Raw genomic sequence first — 14,376 nt, 5'->3', positions numbered from 1 at the left:
TGGATTGGAAACATTTCACAGCGATCAAACTGTCAATTATTTTAGCACAACACAAAGTTTCTGATGTTGATAGATGGTGATTCTAAATAATTTTTATAAAGTGTTTCTACTTCCAGTGGTGTCATGAAGCCTGCCTGCCTCTGAAATATTGTGATTTTTTTGAAGCACTCACTTGATAACACTCTTTAATTGTAACATTAATCTGTGTCAATCAAATGCTCGCAGACTTGTTATATAGATTTTTTTTTAATCTGAGGTTTTCGGGAGGGGGAATATTAAAATCATACAAAACTGTTGGCACCCTCTGAAGAGAGAATGATGCCAGACTTGCAACCAATCACAAAAATGCATGTTATGAAGTATAACAAAGATATACCCTGCTCACTAATGGACTCTGCTTCTATTCAGAACAAGGATGTCTTCTGCCAATTAATTTCTCTCAGTAACTGTAAAGCGCAGAAGGGAAAACAGGATCTAGTTTAAACATCTGAAGCAGAGATCCAGACCTTTTGGACAAATAAAACACCAAGTAACGAGTAACAAGTAATCTCTCTTATAGTATGTCACATCTATACTTCTCCACAGGGATAAAAAAAACCATAGCATGGCCCTAGTTGGCCTGGATCAGATGGCTTGGGCGTGCGGGGCTTGAGCTCTGGGGCTGAAAAAAAATCACTGTCTAGACTTTGGGGCTCGGGCTGGAGCCTGAGATCTGGGAACCTGCGAGGGTGGAGTGTTCCAGAGCTCGGGTTCCAGCCTGATCCTGAACATAGCGATTTTTCAGCCCCAGAGCTTGAACCCCACAAGCCCAAATCAGCTGACCCTGGCCAGCCACGGCTGTGCCACAGGTTTTTTATCCCTATGTAGATACACCAAAAGTGTTTCCCAAAGGTTGGTGACTATTTTCCCCTATTTTATTGATGGGAGAACTAAGGTACCAAGAGATTAAGTGACTTACCCAAGACCTCACAGTGATGGCTTTCATGCCCTATGAACTATATTTCCTCCCAGGGTAGCTGGTGTGATAGTTGAACCTTAAAATATTCAGGGGGTATCTTGGCTAATCATTTTAACTCTCTAATCTGAACTCCTCAGGGCCAGAATTTGTGTTGGAAAGTTCACACGTCTTCCTGAGATTTCCATCACTTCCCAGCCCAGCCAGAAGATGCAAAACTGGCCGAGGGAGAAATCACATGAGCCAAACAAAACTATCAAGACAGGACTGAACCAAACCTACCCCCGCTGTCAAATTTAGGGGATCTGGATCAGCTCTTCCACACTCATTCCCCCCTTTAATTAGAACCTCTGAAAAGGTTCCATTCGAGTTGGTTCTAAATTTAGCCACAGCTCATGTGGAGCTAGAGGGATGGCCTTACTTTATTGAACTGATTCACCAGCTCTTAACAATATTTACACTATAAAGTGCCAAGTTTTCAACAGTGTGTTGCTGTGTATTGCTCCCTGATCTATCTCTGAAAATATACTGGAAGGTGTAACGAATCCTCGGCCATCTAAGAATACATCACACCTCAGGTGTCTGCTAAACTGAAGCTCTCACTGCTACCCCAGTATTTGTGGTGTCACTGTCATCTTCAAATGGGTCGGTCCTGCAGGTAGGTGTAAAGATCAGGCTTTCTGGTGAGGGGAGGCGTATGGAAGGCCCAAAAGCAAAGATTGCTCCTGTGCTTGTCCTGCAAGTTTCCTCAAATGCAAACTGCTGGACATAGGTGCTAACTTCCCCTCTTTCCTGTGGGTGCTCAACCCCCCGTCCCTGCCCCTGGCCCTGCCCCCACTCCACCCCTTCCATGAGGCCCTGCCCCACCTCTTCCCAGCCCTTCCCCAAAGTCCCTGCCCCAACTCTGCCCTCTCCCTGCCAATATTCCAGCTCCTTCCCCAAATCCCAGCCCCGCCTCCTCCCCTGAGCACGACACATTCTCACTCCTCCCCGTAGCTCCCAGAGCGTGCTAACGCTGCCAAACAGTTGTTTGGTGGCGGGCGGGAAGTGCTGGGAGGTAGGTGGAGGAGCGGGAACGCGGCGCACTCAGGGGAGGAGGAGGAGGTGGGGCAGGGGGTGAGGAGAGCTTGGCTGCCAGTGGGTGCAGAGCACCCACTAAGTTTTCCTCATGGGTGCTCCAGCGCCTATGCTGCTGGACCAGAAAGGAATGTCTGAGTCCTCTCTCAAGATTTCTGATTCCTATTAAATTACAGCCCAAGAGCCTGATTCTGCCGCCCTTACTCACATAAGTGATATTCGTGAGTTAAAGCACCAACCAATGTGAGTAACAGTGGCAGAGCTGGACCCTCAGTAGTATGGCACGTATCCCTGTTTATACAGCATGCAGCCTGTTTCAGCAATTAAGCCGGTTTTATATGTGCAAGCCTGTTTCAGCAATTAAAGCAAAAATCTTTATAGCCCTTTTGGTTTGAATTGGGCTGGTTTCAAACCCAGGTACTAAAATGGATAAAATTATCTTGCAAAGCAAAGGAATTATTGTATTCCAAACTCCTCTGCATCATGTTATGAAAGACACAAGGATAATATTTGTATAAATTAAAGCTATTGGACATGTATGGTATTTCAGTAACTGCTTCATTAAGTTGTTCTCCAGCCCTGAACATCCCCCGATCTATTCAGCAGCATTTTTCTATTTTAAATTTAATCTGCCCTGCTGAAGAATGAAAGCTTAAAAGGAATTGCCTCTTTAAATTAAATGTGAAAAAATAACAAGGGTGAAGTTTTTGCTGTAGTGAATGCAATCTATTATGTTTTAAATTTCATATGGGTTACCAGTACTTTCATATGTGCGCAAACTTCTCCGTTCAGCAGTATATTTCTTCGCTGTCTTCTACTGATCCACTATGACCACTATTACCCAATATTTGGTTCATTAAATCATAGATTATAAAACCAAAAGGGGGCATGGTGATCATCCAGTCTGATCTACTGCATAGTTCATAGGACTTCCCTGAATGAATCCTTGTCTGAAGTAGGGGATATCTTTTCCAAAAAGCATCCAATCTTTAATTAAGAATTGCCAGTGTTCCAGTGATGGGGAGAACCCACCCACCACAACCCAAGCTAAACTGTTCCAGTGGTTAATTACCTTCACTGTTAAAAACTTGTGCCTTATTTTGAGTCTGAATTTGTCTCACTTCAGCTTCCAGCCATCGGATTTTATTATACCTTTGCCATCTCAAAAAGCCCTCTATCAAATTTCTATTCTGTTATAAACTGTGGTAAATTCACCTCTTAACCTTCTCTTTGGTAAGCTAAATATATTGCGATAACTGAGTCTTTTTTTGCTACCAGGCGTATGGTCTAATCCTTCGGTCATTCTCATGACTCTCTCTGAACCCTCTCCAATTTGTCAACATCTTTCGTAAATTGTGGATATCGGAACTAGACACGTTATTCTTGTAGTGATCATGGGAAGGTAAGTCCAGGTGTCTTCTATTGTGATAAGAACTTAATGTTTTCAAAGAAACAAAAGAGAATTCAGGATTTATACAATGGAGGCTGAAGAGCATAACTCCAATGATCAGCAAATTTCTGGATGTAGAATTACCAAGAGCTGGTGGTTATATGTGGATATACAGGACATGGGTAGAAAAGGCTGTCAGTCATTTTGAGACTGTATTTGTGTGATGTCATCTCAGTGCATCTCAATGTGGTAAAAGGTTGGCTGGATGAAATGGAGCTTTCCCTGCATTTTACTATTGGGAGGGTCCCTGTGGGTTTCTGTATGAAAAATCCATGGGAAAAAGGGAAATACAGTCTGGGAGGGAAATAAAGCTGTGTCATTGAGAAACAGCACTTAAAGAAACCAACTGATATCTCAAGGAAAACCATTAATTCATCAGGCATAGTTGTTAATTAAAACAGAAACCTCATCTTCAAGTCTTTCTAATTCACAGCAAGCTTCTTCATTCGCTAAAGGTATAATCTGTCCCATTACCAGCAGCTCTAGCAGGCTGTGGCTGCTTTTGAAACAAAGTTGTTAGTTCAGAAGTGGAGCAGAAACACCCTTTCCCTGAGGTCCCAGGCTCTTGGCTGAAGAGCTTGTACCTTTGCTGTACTGTGTGTGCAGGGTGGAGCAAACTGATTGAAACAAAGCTAGATACTGATAGGAGCTTAATTACTGCTGCAATGTTTCTTCTTGCTGTGTTCAGCTGCCTCTTGACAGAAGAAATCTATCAGCCCTGTGGTTGGTAATCAGGGATGAAATCCTAGCCCCGTTAAAGTCACTGGAAAACTCACATTGACTCCAATAGGGCCAAGATTTCACCCCAGGAGCAAAACATAGCCATAGACGGTGCACAGTCAGGATCCAGAGCCAGTTTTCTTCCTGGCCCCTGAAATCATGTCTGCTGGTTCAGCCACCAGATCCATTCACTAATTGTCTGGATAAACTCAGTCAACCAGATCTGGGAAGTGGATGTGGCATCACTGCCAATATTTGTAGCAAGGGGTTCCTACACCCACAAAAAAAAGCCTGTGACAAACTGTGTATGGTAGGGGTACCTGTGCTGACGGGTGGAGGAGTGAAAGATGAGGCAAACCTATTCATTTGCTTTTTTCTTGTATAATCAAAAATGTGTTCTCCTAACTATAACCATGGAGGGAGACAGCAGCACTTGGCAAACAAACGTCTATTAAGTGCATTTGCTGGAAATGTTTATGCTTTGTGCTTGACAACTATCCTGGGTATATTGAGAGTATTGCGCAGTGTTCCAGCTTGCATAATTGTGAATTGGGAGCAAAGTCCTGGTAGGGGAAGGTGAAGTATCTTTCCCTGGGACTTTTTTTTTTTGTAATACCTGCCATTTGGAGCAATCTGGTCCAATCTAAAGGCAAAATATTTGCTCTTTGGCAGGATTTTCATTATTACCAGGGATTTTATCTCTGATGTGGCTGGTTTATCAGCATCTGTTGGAGTGCGTCTCTGGGGGAACTTCATCAGAGGCAGGGAAATCGTCCTCCTCTTTCCTTCAGTTTAGCAGACATTTAACATGGGTTCCCTGCCTTCCCTCAAATCTCCCTTCCAGCAGCACATCCCTGTCTGGGAATTCTCCACCTTTTCCCCTTTCACTTCTGATTACTGCAGTTGTTTAAAATTATATTTAAGCTTCTGTCAAACAGAAAAAATAGTCATTGGCTTTGTGAAAAATAAATTCACCTCAGCACTTTACTCACCTCCACTATTCAGCTTTCCAGCTAGCCAGCTTGTGGGGTGATATCTGTGCCTACTCTCCTTGTATATGAGAAAGAAAGATAGATCAGCACAGCAGCCTGGTAATGGGAATATGGACACTTGCCTCCTAGGTTGCCTATTGAAATCCCAGCCCAGGTCAGTCATGGGAAGCAGCCAAATATTAGGTGGCTGTTCATTGGCCGTGTAAAATGAATCTGGTGATCAGTCTCATTCCTAGAGGACTAGTGCTCACATCAGAAACTCCACCACCAACACAAGTGACACTTTGTCCTCCTTGTTGAGAACCTCCATGGAAAGGCCACACATGTAATGGATGTGGGGAGTGAGCTACCCTTTTACCCAGAGGGGGGAGGCAGCATGGGAAAACTTGTCATCTTGGCACTGTCCTTGTTCTGTGGTTAAATGGAGGGTGTCGGTCTGCAGCTCTGTCATCCCTGGCACCTTGCTCCAGCATTAAATTCCCACCCGCCCTAAGGCAGGGAGGTTGAGGAGAGTGAGATAACAATATAAAGGAGATGGGGCCTACAGATTCACTCTGAAAAAGGAGTCTGCTCCGAGTTAGTGAGGATTTACAGGCAGCCCGTGCGACGGGTACCATTGGTTGGATTCGGAGAAATGAGCTGGTGGTCCCTCACACCACAGTCTCAAGTTAGAGAACAGTTCCCATTATAAAACTGTCAGGCATAATTCAATATGGCAAGATTGGAGTCTGCACTCCGCACTAAGCAGAGCCAGGGTGAGGCATAAAGACTAAATCACTCTTCTGACTCCTAGAGGGAATAGCCCCCCTCCAGGTCAAGAATGTGCATAAAGCCTGAACTGGTGGCTGCCTGCACTGATGGCTTGCTTCTTGATGAGTACCTGGCAGCTGTTTCCACCACTGCTACCGGTGTCTTTACCTTGCCAAGAAAACAGATGCAGAAATGCTGAATGGTTAGTCCACACTAGAGGCAGGAGATGGACAGCACAATGCAATGAAGAGCTAGTTTATTTTTCTCTCCTACTTGTAAAAATCCTGTTTTATTGTTCCTGAATAGTTGTGCACTTATAGTTATCCCAAAGTTAGCAGCTTGGTTTTTATGTCTTTCCGTGTATTGGAAGGGAGTCTCTGCAAACTCTCCATACAACTTACTGTAATTACTTGCCAAACCTGCAACAAGGCGTAAGCCCACATATTGTATGTGACATTACCAGTAGAGCAAGTGCTGGAATGCGAGGGCTCGACTAATTTGACAGCTAACATAAAGCACCATGATTTATATTTGGTTATATTGAGAATTTCTTTCCCCTCTTTGAGCACTTCATATAAACATTTACTTGGATCCTGGAACCTTGCTTAACCCTCAAAGTGCCACATTTATCTTTGTGTTTTTATTTTCAGTGGCCTACCCCAGAAACTCACTTGATTTGTAAACTGCAGATGATTAAACCAAAATAGCTTCACCTATAAATGGCTTCATCTGTAAACGCTGGGCTCTGGTAATTATGATATATTTACTGTAAAGTTCAATTGAAAACAGATTAGGGAAGAGACTTCTTTAAAAATACAAGATTCCATTGATTTATTAGAAACAGCATTGTTAGATTCGCTGCCAGAGACAGGATGATAACTCTACTATGTTTAAGTTTGATCCAGATTACTTCATTAATTATTGAACGGAGTGACATGATCATACCATTTGCTTATTTCAAATTTAACTCTTACCTACTATTTCATTGTTTCTGTCTTGCCTTACTATGCTTTCAATAAGACACCTTTTTATTTTGGGTCCCCTCTTGCTTTAAGCAGACCTGCAATAACACAGAATCATTTCAAGAGAAAGCTGTAGCAGCTAGTACAAAGGATTGGGAATCAGGACTTCTGGGCGTTATTCCCAGCATTCCATGGTGGCTCACTGACACTTTGGGCTCAGAAGGCCCAAAAGTTCTCATGTGGCCACTCTTTCTGGTGGCCTCCATTTTTGGGTGTCCAGCTGGAGAGGACAATTGGGAACCCAAAAATGAAAGGACAATCTGAAGATTTTGGCCTTGATCTCGCTGCTGTTCAACTTACCCAGCTATAAAATGGGTTTCGTGGTCAGCTTCCTAGAGATGTTGCTAGTTTGAATTCATTACCACTTTCACGTCTTTGGGGTTAAGATGTGCTGTCTAAGTGCAACGTATAAATTTACCTTTTGACAATGCAAAAGGAACATCAGTACTGCAACGGGCTTGCAGAGCAAGAATGACTGGCCATGTCAAAATGGGCTTATTCTTTGCAGTCCTGAACACACTCCATTCCCATTGACTTCAAAATTGGAGTGACAGGTAGTTGCTGTAGCTGGCTCCACCACTGTACGATTGCAGTAGTGCTAACCTGATGCGCAGACCTGATTTGATGGCAAGCATGACAGATTCTGAATTGAAGGGTAGCGTAAAGTTTCTTTTAGGAGCATCAAGGGGTAGGATAAAGCTTTCTCTTGCCATGAAGGGATTGTTTGCCTTAGTGATGTAGACTCACATTAGCAATGTCACAAGTTCAGAGTCTTTTGCCTGTGGCTGCTGCTGAGCACCTTAAGTGGGGGAGAGTAAAATTATAGTGAGGGGAGGGGAGATCGAGTGCTGGCTCAAAGGCCTGTTTGTTTATAATTGAATTCTCTCCCAGCTCATTTAAGGCTCTTTCAAAGCACAGGGTCGTGCTTTGCTGCATCAGTAACTTCTTCCTTACTGCCAAAGAGCCTGGTCCATTTCCTTTGAAATCAATGGCAAAGCTTCTATTAATTTCACCAGGAACGGGATTGGGCCCAAAGACATAGGGCTAAATTTTGTGCTGAATTGTTCCCCTGATGCTCGAGTGGAATCAGTGGGATTGCACAAATCAGGACAGTACTGAGCAATAGTGGATACAGATTCCAGACACCTGAGGCCTATTTCTTGTGGTGCTCGGACAAAATTCCCACTAAAGTCAATGGGCCTGATGCTGCTCTCTTACAGCTGTGTAAATCAGGAGGAACCACACTGAAATTAATGAAGTTACACTAGTGTAAAACCAGTGTGACACCAGAATCAGGCCCACTAGGAGTTTTGCTTGAGAGAGGCTGCCAGGTTGGATATTCAGTTTTCAGGAACAAACTGTGTGTGTTTTGCATTTTGTGTATATGGGCAAGTCTACACTACAAAATTAAATCGACCTGAATCAGTTTTACATGTCCACACTATGCTCCTTGTGTCGGCAGGAGTGCTTGCACCGATTTAGCTGTCAGTGCAGGGCATTGTGAGATGGTTTCTGAAAGGCAGCAGCAGTCGATGTAAGCAACGCAGCATCTACACCGACATGGTGTTAACCTAACTATATCAACTTAGATGCCACACCTCTTGCAGAGGTGGTTATTAAATCAAGGTAGTGGGCAAGTAACATTAGTGGGACCTACATTTTAGTGTAGATGCTTACTGAGTTACTCTGTAGCACAGACCAGGCCTATATGTATATGTACACAATGTATATCATTGTCCTATATAAATCACAATGTGGGAACTCTCCAACAGGAATATTGTAGGAAAGCATCCTCTTCCAGCCTTATGAATAATGCCTTTTTGTGTGGACATCTCCTAGTATCACAGCAAAAGCAAGAGTCTGCAAAGAATGTGCACTTAGTTAAATGATTTTATGTCCGAGCTGCTCAGTGACTTGGTCATTTAAGGAACTTAGCTTGGGCTAAGTTCTCTTCCCCAGCCCGCACAAAAAAAAAAGTTTGAAACATGTTTCTTTTACGAAAGAATTAAACTTGGTAAAAGGACATAGCTTTTCTACCTTGCTCCTTGCCCCTCATGCCTCAGGATATCATAAATTTTTGATACCAATAAAACAGAATTTTTGATGAGCTGCTATTTTGCATTAAAGCAACTTTACATGCAAAGATTGCATAATAGGAAGTAAAATTGAATTTTGCCTCAGAACAAGTTCTTATTATTAATTTAAATGTTTTGTATATATTTTAGCAGCAGCTTATCATTCTATATATTTAACTTCTTTCAAGTGAGAACACTTAGCATTGGTTTCCTTATCTAAACAAATCTTTTAAGAGAACACATGTATTAAGTGGAAATGTAATGTTTTGCATCTGTGCCTTAAGACAAATAGTGAAACTTTAAAAGAGGAAATAAAATGTTGAAGGACAACTCTATCTCTAAAACTTGGGACTAAAATACTGTGTGGCAAAAGGACATGTTGGGTTTCTTTACTGTTTGATATATAGTTTTTCCTCAGCAATGTTTGTTCCAACCGTATCACTCCTAAGACTGTAAATACAGTAAACCCTCAGTGGAACGCTTGGTGTGTATATAAGGCAAAGGTTCTGCAGTATCTTAGCTCTCAAACCCACTGCAATCCATTTTCTAACACTTCCATACAACAGTACGGACAGGGCAAAGCACACAAATATAAATAGTTCCTTCCATTCCATGAACGCAGTTGCAGGAGAGGTTTGTCACACTTCTTCAGGCCATGCTAAAAAATGTGCCATTTATTTAAGCTACAGTTAAAAAAGAAAAGTGAACACACACGTTTTTTTAAAAGGAGAGAACAAGTCCAATGTAAGATTTTAAGAGACCACTGAATGCTATGTTCCAAAAACAGAAGAAAGGATTATGCAATAAGCTATTGGGGGTGAGGGGGGATGTGCTTGAGTTTAAAAAAAATCAGATTTACTGTAACTCTAATGGAATGAAAAATAACAATTTAAAAAAAAAGCTGTGGTCCATATAAAGAGGAAAAGAGAAATTCTCATTTTTAAAGTACAGGGGGGGAAAGTCCTCCTAAACATCTTATGTTTTCATATAAGAAGTAGATCAGAACTACCAGAAAAAAAGGAACTTATATTGGAGAAGATAGCAGCTGCACAAATGTTGACAGTTTGCAAAGCATTGTGACTTGGAAACAGCTCAAGCATGGGCTTATTGGAAGGCATGCACATATATGTCTCTTAAAGATAAACTCCTGGTGATCTGTAATGCCAGTGATTTGCAAACCCACTTGTCAGTCCCATTTCCAGTAACATGGCTGAGCAAAACAGTCCTGTCTTAAACTGCACAGACACAGGAAAATGCCTGCCCTTGGTTTCTTTGCTTATGGGGCTCCACCACGGGTGGGGGGGGATCTCCCTAGCTGTAAGATGTTTTATCTTTCTCCTCTGAAACCTGACACCAATACCCCTGAAGAGCTTCAATGACCTTGCTCTGTCAATCACCAAAACCAACCAGCCTGCTAGAGCGAGACGGGCGTTTAGCCAATTTAAAAAATTAAAACCTAAAACAGCTGGGAACAGTTATCTCGCAAGCCCTGGCTCATCCTAATAACACATCTAGGCTACCCACCCTAATGCTGAGCTCTCATCTACTGTATTGCAAGAGCAGCCAGCATCTCTGGAAAGTCTTAGCCTGGTGTTTCTATCTTTAGTCCAAAAATCTTCGCCTCATTCCTCTGTTGTTTTTTATTTAATCTAAGAAAATCATTTTACATGCTATCTTTTTTTATTTAAAATTGTCTATAAATTGCTTGGCACTTACGGTTTCAATTTTTTTTAAGTTGCCAATTGTTTCCTCTCTCTTTATCTTGGGAGCAGCCCTAGCATGTAGTCACCTCTGTCCTGAAGGGAGAGAGCAGTGCAAATCTCTCTCCAGCTGTTAGCAATAGGTCTTGCAAAACGGCAAGATCAAACAAAATGCTGTGATTTTTTTTTCCACCGAAGGGAATCTTTCTGCTGCCCTACATGAGATCAAAATGTAACTGTCGTCCTGCAGCCAAATTGTGGCATTTCAGACCTGGGCTTTATTTATATAGTATGCGCATACACACAAGCCCATTGATAGGACAGTAATGAAGTCAGACAAATTGGCTTAGTGAATTTCAGGGAATCTAGTGAAGTATCTTTAAGCCCTTAACAGTTGAGGACAGTTAGGGCCCGATCCTGTTTCTTTTGAAGTCCGTTCCAAATTGACAGACAAGAGACCAGCATCAGATCCTTTCATCAGCAAATTAGGGGAAAAAATCGAGGAGCACCGCGTACATTTGCAGCACTTTCGCTTTTATTGGCGCTTATCTTTTCCTTGGTAGCAAAAGTGGGTGTGGGGTGGACTTGGATTCAGAGATCACTGCTTTCAGCTCGTTACTTCGGAGCGCTTGAATACAACTCTGTATATTTAGCACTGCGTTGTTGGGAGTAAAGAAAATGCAAGTTGCTGTGGCGTCTAGCTTCATCCGATCTCCCCATGTCTCCATTTCTTTGCCATCACTCCCTCTCCTAGTGACTTGCGTATTTCTTGGTATTGCTGCGCTCTTTTTCCTCCCAAGTCCTGTTGTGTATGTGTGGGTCTTTCTCCCTTCGGGTCATTAGCTGCGTGACTCAAGAGAGACAGGGAACATGCATGCAAAGCAGCACGTCTGGGGTGTGGGGGGGGGGAAAGTTGGGGTTAAAGAGGGTAGCTGGTTTATTCACCCATGTTGGAAATGCAGTGTCTCTTTAGTCCTAATTGAAACCAGTTTGCCAAGGCATTGGCTGTACAGTCGTCTCTGTACAAAACCACTGAGCTCTCTGCATGTCTGGCTGGCTCTGGCACACCGGGATTGTAGGAGCATCTTGTGGACAGGACATGCGGACTGCGTTCAGACGGGCCGTACAGACACCACGCTCCAAGAAACTTGTTTCCGACTCGGGCCATCCATCATCCCCGCTGATTCCTGTGTCTACGGCCCTTTATGAATCAATAATGAGTCGGGAGATAGAAAAGTAAATATGCCGGGATTTCATTCGTGCTCGCTGAGCAAAAAGCAGGGGTGATAGTTAACCCTTTCGCGGCTGGAGGACGAAAAAGCGTCTCGAGTCCGTGTTTAATAAGCGCCCGGGGATAGCAAAGCGATATGCACGACAGGGAAAGCCCAAGAGGAAAGCAAAGCGTGATAACAGGCATTAAGGTGCCCTTGCTGTGTGTATTTGTGTATTTGTATCCCCCTCAGCACAGATCGCAGACAGACAATCTGTATGGAGACAACCGGGGATCCGCATCGATTTTTTTTTAAGGGTGACCCTCTCTTCCTGTCATCACACAATTCCCCCTTCTGCACTAGTCGGTATTCTACCTGCTCCTGTTCTAACCACGCCTCGCCACGTGCGTACTGAAGGGACTTCTCACGTCTATGCTCGGTGACTGATCGGTGGGCTGTTTTCCAAGTTCGCTTTAAAAAATATACACGCGCAACTGAACATCATTTCTCTCATAAGTCTTCTTTAGTTCTTCCAGCAGTGTTACAAAAAGTATCACATTTAACCCTTCCTCTCCCCCTCCCCCAAAAAATAATCCGTTTCATTAGCATCTCCAAAGAGTAGGGTAGTGTGGTGGGGGTTTTACTGATCACACGTCTCAGAGCAATAGGTTCCTTCCGTGCCTTGTTTTTCCTAGTGAAATAAGGAGGAAGGGAGCGCTCGCTGTGAGCTTTCGGAGCCTCCGAAGATGCCCGCAGAGCCTGAGAAGTGCAATGCTCACACCGCTTTAATCTGGTGCAGCGTATTTCTTATGACACTGGAAGCAAATAGATACGATCTGATTATTCCAGGGGACACCCTGCGTCCCCAAGCGCAGCTGGGTTTAGTTCAAATCCGAACGCTGCATCCCTCTTCAAAGCCATGTGTGTGTTCAAAGGTGCTTTGCATTAAGCTACACCCGCACGCACCCAGGCGATCTAGCTGGAGATCCCTTCTTAGTCCTCCGTGGTGCTTTTTTAATTTTAAACTGGCAGCGCTTTGGTCACTTGAAGGTTGTATTCCCACAAATCCGAGCCGTTTTCTTTTTCTTAATCAGATAAATTAAAATCCATTAAGAGCACTGAACACTGCATAGACACTTCCTACATAAATGGACCTCTGCCCCCTGAACCTTTCCACTGACACAGTTATTCTGTGGGAATTCAGACTGCTAAAGCCACTATAGTGCTCCTCTCAGGCCTGTTTTCCTATTTTTTGTTGTTCAATTAGCCCTGGTGATTTATTCAATGCATGCATGAGGGGACATTAATATGCGGTGGCAGTTCCCACAAACAATATTCCTCTCAGGCTTTCTGGAGCCATAGCATGGCAAAGAAAAAAGGCAATACATGGAAATAAGGTTCTGACATCTTTTCTGTATAACCCACTGTCTCCCTTCCCAGTGTTAAAAGGAAGGAGGACACTATATTCCTGTGGCGGTCTGTGCACTGAGGTGTTCGGGATCAGGCTGCTGCCCCTTTTTAAAAGCTGAAATGCTTCTCTATCCATTAGCTGGGCTTCCTGTCTCTGTCAAGGCAGTGATGAGTATGGGGCTTAAAGGAGGATTTTGTTGTGGGGTTACTGTATTTGCTTTTCATTTTTTTCCCACACTCTGTTCTTAACTGATTTGTTTTGCAAACATGCCGTGTGTCATTCCTGCAAGGGCAGCTTGCTCTCCTTGGGAAGAGAGGCTAGTTTGGGGGGGTTTTAAAGAAGGATTTAAAGTTAAATCCCCTGTTCGCAGTTGGAAAGTACCAATCCTCAACCTTCCAGGCTGCTGCTTTCTTTGCAACTTTCTAATTCCCACACCAAGGCTCTGAGCAGAACAGAATCTGGCTGCAATTGACTTAGATCAATGATTATCACCCACTTTGGACTTTAAAGCAACTAATTGCTTAGCTGTTGGGATAGTGGGGGGGTAGGAGCGCTAGGCTAGAAGTGGAGCTGCAGTGTTGTATTCTCGCTCTGTGAGCACCTGCTGTTACCGAACACAAGGAGTTAATATCATTGTCATGTTTCAAAATGCCAGAATAAACAAACTGGGCAGATTGAGAGGCGAGAAAGACAATGGGAGGTGGAGTGTGCTGCACGGATCCTAGAGGAACCGTATTGATCACGCTTTTAAGGTTCTAGACATTTTTTAAATGTCTCGTTAGAGCATTTTAATAAAGATTGATTTCTTCCCCGGCCCCCACTATAGCGCAGAGGGAGACATGTTAAACTCAATGGGCCCAGGTGCTGCTGCATCTATAACTTGAAATTATCTACACATCCACAGTGTGAGCAAGGCAGTTGCTTCGGGGGAGGGGGTAGACTGTTTTGCAGGGAAAGTACAGTACAGACCCTTTGAAACCAAGCTTCACAGAGGGACCCTGGGAAGTGTTTGA

Source organism: Mauremys mutica, chromosome 13 (genome assembly GCF_020497125.1).
Source record: "Mauremys mutica isolate MM-2020 ecotype Southern chromosome 13, ASM2049712v1, whole genome shotgun sequence".
NCBI lineage: Eukaryota > Metazoa > Chordata > Testudines > Geoemydidae > Mauremys > Mauremys mutica.
The sequence above is the reverse complement of the archived record's forward strand: the minus strand, read 5'-3'. Positions refer to the sequence as shown.